This window comes from Heliangelus exortis, chromosome 20 (genome assembly GCF_036169615.1).
Source record: "Heliangelus exortis chromosome 20, bHelExo1.hap1, whole genome shotgun sequence".
Taxonomy (NCBI): Eukaryota; Metazoa; Chordata; class Aves; order Apodiformes; family Trochilidae; genus Heliangelus; species Heliangelus exortis.
In genome coordinates, this window is record NC_092441.1 from 9,678,394 (window position 1) to 9,693,210 (window position 14,817).

A 14,817-nucleotide genomic window follows, 5' to 3' on the forward strand; every position below is an offset into this window, starting at 1 on the left:
CACCCGTGACCTCAGCAGTGACCTGGACTCACACCCCAGGCTGGCAGAGCACTGTTTTCTCTTATTGACCCTCAAAAATTAATTAACTTTCTTTTCCTTAACAGTGCCTGCAGGGCAGCTTCCCACTTTAACATCTGCCTTGCAGAGATTAAGGGCTAAGTTTAACTCCTGGCAAGGCCCCTGAAGCTTTTCTAGAATCCCCCTGCACCATCCCACTGGGGCAGAGGATTATTCAGAAGGAAATCCAGATTGCACTGGGAAATTGTTTTCGATACAAAACTACTCCTGCTTGCAGACAAAACTATTTGCAGAGCAAAAAGCAGGGCTGCTGGGTCTGTACCTGACTTGGGAAGAGGAACCAGGAGCACAGAGAGGCTTGGGGTGCTCTGCCCAACCATGCAGCTCCCCAGACCCCATCCTGCCCCTGCTGCACACAGGGGAATGACTAACACACCCTGAAATAAAGTTACAGCTCTTTTTTTAGGTCAGGCACACCTTGCTGCTTGGCAGGAGGATGGTGGTAAAGAAATGTAAGCTAGGAATTGTTTTGAAGACCCATCCAGAAAAGCAGTGATGAGCTTCCCTCTCTTGACAAAATGAGAGCAATAAGGTGATAGGGCTGTCAGGTGCCTATTAGAGAAAACTGATTTTCCTTGATTTCCCCTTTCTTAGGGAGAACCCTCCCCTTTCTTAAAGAAGAGGAAGAAACGTTTAGTGCAAACCAACTGGATCCCTGAGGTTCACCCATCACCTCCCAAAGCAGCCCCAGAACTCCTCAGGCAGCACAGGAACCCATGCACACAGCCATCCCCCAGGGTTCAATGATTTGGTAATTAGGAGGCTGTTTTGTAATTAGGAGGCTGTTGGTTTTGCTCCCTGCTATCCCCCTGCCCAAGCTGCAGGAATATGTTACAGCTCCAAGAGTGGAAAAAATGTCCCTTCAGTTGGTCTGCTCACAGATGACTATTACTCAACCACTTACAGTATTTACAAGTCCAGCTCATGGCAATTAAAAAAGGATGTACTAAAATAAACTCCTCTTTCCAAGCTGGAAAAGGATATTAGACATTGCTTTTTGTAAATAGTGTCATGTTTTCTGTGCAGAAACTGTTTCTCTGCCAGGGGTCCAGGATGTTTTTCCAGGGAAATAAGAGTTGCCACCAATGGTATGGTTTGTTTTTTTTTTTTCTTTCACACTCAGCTGAAACCATTTGTTATCTGAAGTGAGCCTGAGCCCTGCTTTACTGCACTGCCTCGAGCTGCTCTGAGTTTTTCTTCTCCTTGCAGGCCCAGCTGACAGCAGGAGCTTCACCCAGGATGCCCAAGGACTGCATCAGGACTTGGCACTGGGTTTGGGCACTGTGGTGAGGTGAATAAATGGTGGTTAGGGTAGCTGAATGGTTCCTTGTTCCTGAATCCCTTGGGATGATTTCATTTAGAAGACAAGAAACTTTGGGCTGTGCCTGGATGAGTTATTAATCATATTAAAGGGAATAAATTAGAAAAATGCATCTGCCTGTTCCTAGTGCTCTCTTCACACCCCCAAGTGAGGGCTTGGGTTTGGTTCTGAGGGCAGAAGCCATCTGGCAGACCTCATGCTGCAATCAGGTCCACTTTGGGACACTTTGGGAATCCAGGTTTGTCCCCCCATGGCTCACCACACTTTGCATCCTCAGAGGTGAAGTCCTGGGGGAAGCATCCCAGAGGATGCTCCCACAGCACCCAGCCTTGCTCCTGCTTCTCCTCCCAGGTCAGGGTCCACCAATGCCACTCCAAGTGAATTTTACCCAGCTGAATCTTGGAGCCTACACAGACCACTTGTTCCAGCCCACTGGAAGGGGTGAGAGGGGAATATTGCTCCGTTCTCACCTCTCACCCATCAGCACCCAGCAACACAAACTCCTGGGTTTCCCATCCATCTCATCTCTCACTTTTAACATCTTTGTAGAGATTCTGTGGTGCACAGCACAGCCAGAAGGAAATAATTTGCTTACATTGGGCAGAAATAAGATCTGATCAAACTGCTGCATTCAGATGATTCTCTGTTATGTTGCACACTGGAGGGAAAGAGTTTTAGAGGGTGTAAATCCTTAGCACAGTTTCAGTGTAACAAAGTTTATGGACTTGAGCAATTAAGAGACAACCGAGATCAGTTGCTTGGAAAATCCTCTCTAGGTGTGAATTAGTAAATGATACAAAGTGGAGTTAATGGGGCACAATTATTCTTTGACAACTCCCAAGAAAAACTTGCACATAAACCCAGAATGACTCCCCAGCAGGAAGAGGGGAAGGTGGAGGACTAATAAATAAAACATTGCTAATGGGCAGCACCAGAAGGAGGGGGAAACCTGAGAGGACGTTCAGGGCACCAAGAACGGGACAGTGAAATGAAAGAAACTTCATTTTCTTCCTGGAAAGAGAATTCCTGGTATTAAAAACCTGGAGCCAACCTTCTGTTTCCAAAAGCAGTGGGTCAGGTCCTTACTCCTGATGTGAGAGGAAGGAGCAGTGATGGCACGTGGCAGTGCAGCATAAATCAGCAATCAAGAGAGTATCAAAGGGTTCTCTGATGCTCAGAAAGAATGGGACGACAGAAATTGGCAATAGCACACAAATTTCAAAGTACCTCTTGCATGATAGACACCAGATGTTACACACATTTCAACCCCCACCCCCTTTATCCTACAGAACAGCAGATTAAAAGGATCTGAAGCTTTTTAACCTGGGTGTTTCACAGAGGACAACACAATTCCCCAACAAAACCCAGGGCTGGGGGCTGACAGCAATTATGCATCCGAGATTCCCTGCCTGCTCTGACTTTTTTTTTTTTTTGTTCAAGTCCTGTGAATTATAAATACTCCCCCTCGACAAGAACTCCTCAAAGAGCAGGTCAGGAATCAAAGGCACTAACAAAGTACACAGGATCAGAAAGCCAAAGGAAACAGTGAGAGGAATACATATTTGAAATGCACTTCTCGGGGAAAGGTGGGAAGTGAGAGCTGAGGGCTCGGGGCAATCCCAGAGCAATTCCTTCAGGATGGAGAAAATGCAACGCCCTGGAAGCTCCCTCTGCTAAAGGGTTTGGGTTGGAGCTGCTGTCCCAGCTCAGGGGAACAGTGTGGAAAGGCAGAGGAACCTTCCCAGCCCAGGATGAGGGTTGGGGCAGGTGGGACACGGGGTGTCCCACTAACTCCAGTGCTCCCATTGCTTTGCCAGGTTTGAATCTCAGCTCTGCTCATCACCCCAACCCCTGGGCAGCTGAGGGTTCAATGTTCCAAACCCAGAAAAGTCTTTAAAAAAAAAACAAAACACACAAAGTAAAAAATGAATTTTTAAATATAGAGTGGAAAGAAAAGACTACAAGGTAGGTAATTCATAGAATCCTAGAATTGTCAGGGCTGGAAGGGACCTTTAAGCTCATCCAGTTCCAACCCCCCTGCCATGGGCAGGGACACCTCCAGCAACTCAGGTTGCTCAGAGCCCTGTCCAGCCTGGCCTTAAAAACTTCCAGGGATGGATGGGGCTGTTCTGCCTCAAACAACCAGGATGAACCCCAGGCAATGCAGCTGGGCAGACACTCACCACCAGCCAGCAGCTGAGTCCCTGTTGCTGATGCCTCACTGAGACTTTCCAGTGCCTTCTGCAGACTGCTCAGATGGAGGTGGCTGAGACTCAGTGCCCTGCAGTTTTCTTTTAGAGCATTTTTAACTCCTGGTGCTCCCCATGGCTGCAGCCCAGCAGAAATCTGTGCTCTCAAGTGCTGCCACCAAGGGAGAAATGAGCACTCACAGCACCCATCCCAAGCAGCCCAGTGTTGCTTGTCATCTGGGTGCTTATGCCAGCTCCCTGACAAGGCAACATTTACTGTGAAATATCCCCTTATTGTGCTGGGTGTAACTCCTGGGAACCTGGGCACATTTAGGATCTGGCAGGGGTTCAAGTACCTTTGAACAGGCAGGCAGGAACTGGCTCATAAATACCTCATGTTTTGACAAGTCCCTCTTGGAAGAAGTGTCAAAAGATTCCTGGTCAGCTCCAGACTATTGATTTACCATTAAACTCACACAGTGCTGGCCATTGAGAGGTGAGGTGTTATCAATCAGAGCACTCAGGGTTCTGCAAGATGTCCCACCTCACAACTTCACCTTGCAAGGTAACCTCCAGGGACTCAGGATGCTCTTGTTTAATGGCACAAGTCATGTCAGCAGCACTTCAGCTCTTCTCTTTCATCCCCCCCCCCCATGAGGTTTCTTTTCATGGCTGCCCAGCACCCTGGCTTGGTGCAGCAGGATCATCACCAGCCACAACCCTAAAACCCAGGAGCAATGCCTACACACACCCTGATCCTCCTGAGGGTAGGAATGGGAAGGGTGATGCACCCTGATGCACCCCAGGCTTCAGAGCTCACACAATAAAGGTCTCCAGTGGCACCTGGAAGCACCTTCCAGCTGAACACCAGGTCCAACCCAAGCCCATCAGTGAGGACACAGATACCCATGGGAAGATATTGCTGTCCCCTGAGCATCAGAATCATAGAATCATAGAATCCTAGGGGTTGGAAGGGACCTCAAAAGATCATCTAGTCCAACCCCCCCTGCCAGAGCAGGGCCCCCTAGAGTACATCCCCTAGGAACGTGTCCAGGTGGGTTTTGAATGTCTCCAGTGAAGGAGACTCCACAACCCCCCTGGGCAGCCTGTTCCAGGGCTCTGTCACCCTTACAGTAAAAAAATTTTTTCTGATATTCAACTTGAACCTCCTATGCTCCAATTTACACCCATTACCCCTTGTCCTATCACTGGTCACCACTGAGAAAAGCCTAACTCCATCTCCCTGACACTCACCCCTTACATATTTGAAAACATTGATGAGGTCACCTCTCAGTCTCCTTTTCTCCAAACTAAAGAGACCCAGCTCCCTCAGCCTTTCCTCATAAGGGAGATGTTCCACTCCCTTAATCATCTCAGTAGCTCTGCGCTGGACTCTTTCAAGCACTTCCCTGTCCTTCTTGAACTGAGGGGCCCAGAACTGGACACAATACTCCAGGTGTGGCCTCACCAATGCAGAATAGAGGGGGAGGAGAACCTCTCTTGACCTACTAACCACACCCTTTCTAATGCACCCCAGGATGCCATTGGCCTTCTTGGCCACAAGGGCACATTGCTGGCTCATGGGCATCTTCTTGTCTACCAGGACCCCCAGGTCTCTTTCACCTACACTGCTCTCCAGCAGCTCAGCCCCCAACCTATACTGGGACATCGTGTTGTTCTTCCCCAAATGCAAAACTCTACACTTCCCCTTGTTGAATTTCATCATGTTTCTCCCTGCCCAACTCAGCCCAGCTTGGGCTGCCACTGGAAATACTCAGTCCCTGAGCAGAACATCCAGAATGCTTCCAAAACTGCCCAGGAGGGTTTATGAATGCAAGTGCAGAGGGAATTTGCCTGTGATGGCTGAGGTCTGGACTCAATGAGCAAGGAAATCTCTTCCAGCCCCCACTGCTATAATCAGTGCACAGAGTATTGGATGGTCCTCATAAACAGGAGAAGTAAATCTGAGCATATGCTAAGGGGTGATGTCTCCTTTTGGGGAGGGTGCACAGCCACAGCCTCCTAGACAGGGAGTTGTTGGCCAATGTGGTCCCCATCTGTCACCCCCAAATCTCCATCAGCTGGAAACCTGGAGCTTCAGGAAGCAGCTGACCTTTGGGTGAGCTGTAGGGTTTGGGTTTGATCTTTCTGAATACTGAACCTATCTAGAAAGCAAACCCAGCCACACGCTGGCTGCTGGCTGCTTTCTGGATGGTGAAGTAAATCCTGACTTCAGCCCATTAAAAAAAAAATTTCAAGGCATGTGTACGTGTCCAAGTCATCTGCCCTGACTTCACAAGCTCAAAGGTCACGTCCAAACCCGTTTCATGGACATTTTATCCCTCAACACCTTGTTGGCAACAATTTCTGGGAACAGGACTTTTCCTTGGGGTTTTTCTCCATCTTTTCTGCTGACTTGGTTGCAGTGTCATTCTCAATAATGCCGAAGGTTCAGCACTGGTGTCTTTTATAGATTATAAAATAATAATAAATAGCACGCTATGACTTTAAAGAGCCTGGTATAGCATTACATTATCTGGAAAAAGCAGCTTGCTTTATGCCAAGAAAGTTATATTCCCACAGAACTGTCTATCCAGAAGTTTATGAATAAGTCTTCTTTTATAAGTGACACAAAGTGCTAACTTATAAACACATAATAGTTGTTTTATAGGGTAGAGAGGAGCAAGGAGAAGATGGAAGTTTCAACAAGAGTCACAGTTGCTTTCTTTAAAGACTTCTTTTTTAGTGCCATGGTTTAAAAACAAAACAAAAGAAAACAAAACAAACTTTACCTGCTTTTTCAGTAACTTAATTTGAAGCCCGTGTTGCCAGATATATGGCAGAAACCCTGCCCCAACCAATCCAAACCCCTGATTTTCAAGGCAGCACAGAACCAACTTGGAAGGCTGGCTCCAAACCCAACACACATACCTAAAGCACTAGAGTTTACCATGGCAAGCACTCGAAGAAATCCATCTTCCTGTCCTTTACATTCCCTAAAAAAAAAACCAAAAAAAGCCAAACACTTTCTCTCCCCAAAGCTATAAAAAACCCAAACCTTTCCTTCTAACATTTGCCTCGTTTCGAGCGAGACAGAGTATTCAATTTGTATTGCATTAAGAACCACTTCAGCATAAATCCCATGCTATTAAGCTGGCTTGTATGTAAATATTCTCCTCGATTCCTACACCTGCATCATTGAAACCAGCTCTCCAGAGACTGCTCCTTTTATTACTTTTGTGACAGCCAAACTTGTTCTTGGGCGCTAGGTCTGTGGAAAAGGCCCAACGCCCCCGCCCGCCAGAGGAACCCGGACCTTATTGCTTTTGACCTTCCTTTTCAACTGGTCTGACTTGAGCAATTTAACACTACAATCATAGCTCTCAACTCTTGACATCAAAATCATTGGCAATTCTCAACCAAATCAAGACCAGGCTCTGTGAAGGTTTATTAAAGGCGCCAAACGCCTGCGTGTTTCGCTGGGGTCTAGAGGAAGGTAAAAAAAACAAAAAAGACACTTCTCAAAAAAGCTGAGCCCTTTGGAAACAACAACTATTGCATTATGAATTCCTTATTAAAAAAAAAAAAAGTCATTTATCTGCAAGATAAAAAAAAATCTCATTGTATGAGATATTCCCCATTTGGAGCTACTTGCGCAACGCCAGATTAACATGAAGAAACAAGTTCCCTGAGTCAAAGGTGTAGGCTTTGTTTATACACATTAATTCCTCAGTCAACATTATTTCACAGATTTTAAAAACTGCATTTCTGTGGGTTTTTTTTTTTTTGTGGGGTTGGAGCTCTGCTTCCCTCGTGGGCACGCAGAGGAGTTTGTTGCTAACGCCTTTCATCAGGACACAAAGACACCTGACAGCAAGGCCTGTTGGCAAACAAAGCATGGCTACATCACAGCAAGATAAAGCCCACTGCTTTTGGAAAATAAATGTCAGATTCAGTCCCAGAAGCAGCGTGGAGTGAGTTTACATCCAAAACATTTATTGCTTCAGCGATCGAATAATCCCCGAGCGTTTGGGTCCCAAACCACAGGCGCAGCGCTCCAAAAGGAAGTGAGCTAAGTGTTTCTCTTCAGCCATTGTTATACTGCAGTGGCTTCTTTTTTAATCAATTTCTTCAAATTATAAATGCACAACAGATAGTGTATTGAACCACTTCCAAGCACAAACTGCAGAGAAACCCCACGTCCTTTCAAAAAGCAACACGCTCTGGGCAAACCCAACCTCGCCTCAACCCGCGAGGAAGGGAGGAAGGGCTGGAATGACTTTGGGTCATTTGCTCCTCACGTTTCAGCATCTCTGGTTGCAAACCATCTTCAGCTGGTTTGTGAGAAGAGGACTGCCTGCCTTTGGCAGTGCTTGGAAGGGTTTGATCCAATGTTTTAAGACACTGCATAAATAGACATTTGAGTGGATGCCTGCGGGTCCACAAATTCATTGCCCTCCTGCATTGACCTGAGGAGCAGAGGAGCAGAAGGGCAGGTGAAAGACAGGAAGGTTTGCTCAGCACATGGAGAAAGAGAAGGATGTTTTGCCTTCTGAGCCACCCAAAAGTCAAGCTCAGAGACTTGCAAGATGTCTGTTTGCTTTTGAAGACAAGCTGAGAGCACAGCAAGAACTAAACTGTCACAAGCTTTAACTTACAGAGGAGATCGTGGGAAAGGGAACACTTTGAGCTAAATTTGTATCTACTTGAAATAGCAGAAGGTAGATCACAGAGGACAACCTAGGAGAAATGGTTCAATGCACCTCTGAGACAGAATTACTGAACCAAAGAGCTTTAAAGCCATTTATACACACAGGTGAACAATCCTTTCTGCCAACCTGCTCAATAATCAAATCATTACTGGGGTCACCATTACACCAAGAGCAGGAGGCAGAAACAACAGCTTACCCAAGTTACCTACCCAAAAACCCCCAACACTAACTGGACCCTTTCCACTCTCTGCTGTACTGAAGGTCAGATGTAATTAACAAGCAGCATTATTAACCCTACAGCAGTTTCCCTGCAACTCTGCCAACACAGCCAAAGGCAGGTTAAAATAAAGGCTCACCAGAACACAAGTTGATTTTTGGGGGAGGGCAAATTCATGCAGGACTTTGCACCCCTGCCCAGCCTGAGCTGAAAATTTAAGACCTCATTTCCCCCCAGAGTCTCCTTTGGTGTTTTCCCACACACCATCTCTTTTACTTCCACTCATCTCTGCCTGATGCCCACCTCTGATGGGTGTGCTGGGACAGCACCAAGGTCCAGAGCTGTGCAGGAGATCCCTCAGCTCCCAGCAAGCCAGAAACTGGAAATATTTCTCATGGATTTTCCTTTTGTTTTGCTAGAGTGACTTCACAGACTTTCCCTGCTTGTCCTCACACTGCTATTATCAAACTGTTTCCAACCCCAAAGGTCATCAGCAGACATAGTTACTGGATTTTTTGCATGTGGCTTATTTTTTCTTCCTTTTTTTAATATTAAATAAGCATGCACACTTTCCAATCCTCCCTTCTCCAAACTCTCTAGCATCCTTCCCCTTACACAAGGGATGCCAAGAAACCAGATCAGTCAAGCAATGTGCTGCATTTCTGAACAACTGTGTTACAGCTTGGAATGGGACTTGTGAAAGTTTCAAAAACCTCAATGTGCACTAAAGTTTTCCCAGAAGAAAGGGAACAAAACAAGCAGTAACAGGATCACAGAAGTTCCACAAAAGTCTTTTGGATGAGGTTCACCCAAGAGAGCCCAACCAAGCCAAGGGGGTCACCTGAACCCTTTTGTTCTGGCATAAGCTCAGCAGAAATCAGGAGGGGAGGGTGAGAAAGTGGAGATTTCACCAGGACATCCCCAGCTCTGCTCTTATTCTCTCCACCCCATCTGTGGGGATGAGAAATGAAGAACTAAGAAACGTTTGGCATGAACCACAGCTTCATCAACTGTGCTGGAGAGACCAGCAGGGAACAAAAGGGTGTGAAAGGACAGCCAGGTGAAACTTCCCTGGCATGAAGGCAATGACCTTAGACAATCTGAAGCTTCCCTACCATCAGGTGGTCCCTTCAGCAGCACAAGTCACTACAGAGACTTCCCACTGCATTGGGAACTTCAGAGCTTTACCAACCAGGTAAATCTCCTGCAAAGAGAGGCCCCAACCTGGTGCTCAGGGGGGTTAAATCCCAGAGATGGGGTGGTCGCTGCCAGGCACAGCTTCCCCATGGCTGCTGCTCCTCCCCACACACATCCATCCGTGCACCTTCTACAGCTCAGCATCACCCACCAGCCCCTGCAGAACCTGCAGCCCAGCTGGGAAACCCGGAATGCTTCTCCTGAAAGAAAGGATCTGCCAGGCAGCAGCTTGCCCCAGAGCTGCTACCTGCAGCAAGCAGGGAAAAGGCAGAAGACAAGGCAGAAGACACGACAGATGAACTCAGCAGGAGGCTGTTGTTCCTCCAGTACTTTCTCCAGTAAAAACAAATGGGTGAAAAAAAAAAAAAATAAAATAAAATGAAAGGAGGGGCTCTGCTGGCCTGGCACAGAAGGAGACATCTGCCTGCATCCATCTGCCATCAGCTTGACTACCCTTTGTTTTTGGCAGGGTCAGTTTTCTACCATTATCTCTCCCTGAACTGCCTCACCAGGAGACCAGCACAAGGAAAAAGATGAGAACGCAGGAGAGGGAGCAGGTAACCACCAGTTCTGCTCAGCTGCATGAGTAAATTGTCCCATTAGGCTCTTAAATCACTTGAGAAAGTATTATCTTTTGCCTCTTCCTTTGTTTTTCACTCAAACACTGGGATTACTCACTCCCTAGTTAGGTGGATATATTACAGTGCCACAACATTTCCGAAATGTTTAAAGCATCAACAACCAGAGTTATGTGTGGAAAAAAAAAAAAAAAGACATAAAAATAATAATTCTAGCTCAATCAAACGAATGGAATAAACTGCAGGAACAAAACTACAGTCCTCCTGGTCTAGCTGAACCTACAAGAGGAACTTCACTAGCAAGGCATTGATCAAAGAGAAGTTCTAGTGGGAAAAAAAATAAAAATCATGTATAGCGTTCATACCAAGTCAGCTAAGGTCAGATTAAGTGTTCTTGAAGTCTGGTCCATGTGTCTTCTATTTTAAAAAGTGCCCTGCTTGCAGAGGAATTGTAAGAACTTTTGAAACTGGGATGCTGGCTCCTCAGTCACTTGGATAGTTGACCGGGCGGTCAGGAGGGGTGAGATTTACATACAAATTGCAAAGCTTCTAAATGGTTTCCTCAGAGCAAGAAACGGGGGTGGAAAGGAGAGAATATTTAATGATTAGTTCCTTATGGCTCCGACATTCTTGAAGCATATTTCTTGCAGTCCCTGGAACACTCCTGCATTCTTGATTGCAAAATGGCAATAAGTGATTTCCTTTAAAAGCCTTGTCTTTTATTGGAATACTAAAAATACCCCACTAGCCCTACTCCACTCTCTCTCTTTCCTGGACAGGCACCATCAAGCCTGATGTATTCTATTTTGAAGACAGCAATAAACATTTCAGCATGGGCTGCTCAATCCACATCATAATAGATCTTGCATTTCCAGTGGAGCCCCTACTAGCACCATAAATCATCTTTACACAGACTTAAGTATGAAAAACTCCAGCTCAAAAGCAGCATGGATTTTTTTTTCTTCTTCTTCCTTTTAAAAATGGGTGCAAAACAGTCAGGAATTATATGACTGGCAACTTTAAATGGGATGACCCTGTAAACATGATGGGTAGAGCTGCACTGGGCAGCACTGCTCCAATCCATTCTCTGGAGTTAAACCTACCTGGAGGAGGATTGCCTGCTGAGGTGAAGTCCAGAAAACATTGTCTACACATCCATCACATCTGAACAAACACAGGTTTTAAACCTGGGGTACTCCAGCTATTGTTGATTTTAAAAGCCACAGAGGAAGATGAATTACACACGATGTCTGAACTGGCTACACACATCTCAGACTCCTCCTGCTTTTCCATTCTACCCTGACTTGAAAGTCTGACCCATTCTCCCCACTGCCTCACTCATTGTGTCTCTCAGTCTGCTCCAGCCCCTGGGGAACAGCTCAAAGGGAGAATTTCAGGTACATGATGAGGCTGCTGCATAAACCACAGTTTTCCCACTGATGTCCCTGGCCGAGCTGAGGAGCTTCTCCAGTAAGAGTGGTTGTGCAACCACGTTCAGCAACTGAGACCAGCCAAGAGCAGGATGCAACCAGACTTCCTCAGCCCTAAACATCAAAGTCTTCATGCAGTCAAGAGCCAGAGGAGCCATAAATCACAGCAGCAACACAGGCTCCAACCAGAGTCCAGTGCTGGATGATGAGAAGGGTTTCCTGAGGACGGAGGTTTGGCTGGACCAGGTGACCAAGTGGCTCCCAAGCCCAGGCAGCAGTGTCAGGCCTGACGTGGTAACTTTTTTTTTCACATTAAGGGAGTCTGCTGGGAAATCTGAGCCCACTGAGCAACCCTGGGGTTGACCCCACAGCTCTGGTACAGGGATTGCCCTCCAGTCACCCCACAAACCCCAGGCAGCAGCCACAGCCCGATGTCCCCCGTGCTGGATGAAATGCTGGAACTTTCACTGGAACACAGACATCATCAAGTTGGGAAAAAGGTATTTTTGTAGTTTTCAGGTGCCAGAGGGAACCTAACTTTGTCTTGTTAGTGAATTTTTGATCATGTTCTGGCTGGGCAGGCTCACTACCTGCCTCCTGCTGGCACTGAGCTCTCTGCTCAACATCATGGGCTTTGCTTAACATCAGCTTCTCTTTGTTGGATCCCTCCATCACACTTCCCTGAGCCCTGCCCAGCAGGTCCCAAACAGCGGGGATTTCCAAAGAAAAAGACACTTATTTTTTGGTGAATCATTCCATGAATTTGATCTGGGTGAATCTAGCCCTCTGACAGCACAATCTGGTGACTGCAGCCTGCAGATGCTCTTCTGAACTCTTAAGAAACATAAGTGAACTTAAAAATCATAGAATGGTTTGGGTTGCAGGGAACTTAAAGATCATCCCATTCCAACCCCCCTGCCATGGTCAGGGACACCTCCCAGAGCCCAGGGTGCTCCAAGCCCCATCCAACCTGGGCTGGGACACTGCCAGGGATGGGGCAGCCACAGCTTCTCTGGGCAACCTGGATCAGTGTCTCACCACCCTCAAATAAAAAAATTTTTTCCTAATGTCCAACCTAAATCTCCCCTCTTCAAGTTTTAAACCATTTCCCCTTGTCCTGTCACCACACACTTGTGTAAAAAGCTGTAAAAATTATAAAACCACCTGGTGGAAAGGGTGCCTGGCAGGTTCCAGAGGAACCTACAGCTCCAAGAGGGGTCAAGCTGGGGATTTGGACTTGAAGATCCTTATGTGTCCCTTCCAACTTGAGCTATTCTATGAATCTAAGACCAGTCTCAGACCAGGTTGCTCAGGGCTGTTCCAACGTGTCTTGAAAACCTTTTTAAGGATGTGTTCAGGGAGCACACACACTGGGTCCTCCCCAGATGAAACCAAACCAGAAGATCTGCTCATTTTCCCAAAGAGGCAGGGCTGCTCTGAACAACCTACTGCAATTCACTAACTACCTAAAATTACTTCAGCATGGACAACCCAAAGAGCTCAGGCTGAAATGGGCCAGTGCTTAGCATCTCAAATACATCAAAACCTTGACATCTTGTGGTTTGGCTCTTTCAACATTGAAGAATATTTTTAGATGAGGCATCATTGATTCTAAAGTCAATAGCAATGTAGACAAGGTAATGGTTTTGCCCTACTTTCTGCAGAACTGCTATGTCAAATTTTTGACACAGATACAGCTGGGGTTTTTTTTGTTGAGAACAGTGTTTTCACAACTTAAAGAACAACCCTTCTTATAGAAACTTGCTCAACCTTTGGCAATCCGACCTAATCAGCACACAAAACTGCAGAACCAAGCAACCAAATACCTCTTATGAATACCATTTACAGCAGCTTACAACCATAAGAACCTTCTAAAAATGCCAAGGCAAACAGGGTGGGTGAAACGATCCCTCGCAAACAACTGAGCCAATAAATACAGAACTGTGATAAGAAATTAGGACTGACTTGCATAATCTCTTTTAGAAGTTTTTGGTAAATGGAGTCTGAAGAGCAGGAGGCTGATAAAACAACACAGTTCAGTAGCAATGTGCAAGTTTCATGCCGATGAAGTAGGGAATTCAATCCTTGCTGAATTCTTGAAATCATTTAGATGTTAACAGAAGTTTCTTCTCCCAAAAAAAGAAGGCAAGGCATCTCTTAAAGCCCACACACACAGATCTTTGACTCCCATAAGCTGGTGTACTACACCAAGCTATTTTGGGTTTGGAACTCTGCATTGTCTCCTGTGTCAGGGTGGCTATTGGATTTTATTTCAAGTTTTAACTTCTGACTTGAGCAGAGCCAAACCTGTACAATTTATCCATGTGCAGTGCAAGAGGTCCTCTTCTCACTTTGGAAAAAAAATAGGAGAAAGGAGGAAAAAAACCCACAGTATCATTTCATTTCAGTACCTTCCTAAAACTTGAGAAGTTTACAAGCTCTTAACTCCACTTCTCTCCCTTTGCCTTCCCAGCAGCTGCACACTGAGGGGCTTCAAAGCAACTAAAGAAGTCAGAACAAAGTTGTTCTGCTCTCAGAACAAAGTGGAAAAACCAGGCTGGGTGACACCAGTGATGCTGGGCAGAGGGGGCTGCACCCAGGAGAGCAAACACAGTTTGTGCTACAGCTTCTCCCCAGGCAAACTCAGCAGTGGAGATTTTTGTTGGTGATGGAGAGAGGCAGCAAAACCAGAAGAGTGCTGGGAGTTGGCAACCCACCTTCATTTATTTTGTATCTCATTCTCCAGCTTCTTACTAGACATGTGCAGGGGCTGACACAGAGGGGGAAAAAAAAAGGAAGTATATAAAATTAAGAATAAAATAGTCTGTGTAAGGAATGTTGCCTGTTAGCAAGCAAACAAGGATAACAATACTTGGGAGCAGAAAGTATTTGCAGGAAGAAATTTAGTATTTTTACTAAAAAAAAAATGGTTCTCCTGAAGTCTAATCCCATGCCTAAATCTATAGAGTTTATTCTCCTCACACTTCTATGGGGAGAAAAGAAAAATCCACTGCAAAGAGGCTCATAAATCGTCCTGGATTTTTTGTCTGAACCCTGCTCCTGCCCCGAAAGAGGGACACTCCATATGCTTTTGC

At 46.0% G+C, this 14,817-nt stretch overlaps 1 protein-coding gene across 1 annotated transcript in view; it reads right to left on the reverse strand.

Annotated features, from left to right (window-relative positions):
• Window positions 1-14,817, reverse strand: part of STX8 (syntaxin 8) — a 100,800-nt gene that overhangs the window by 1,135 nt on the left and 84,848 nt on the right. The window lies entirely within an intron of this gene.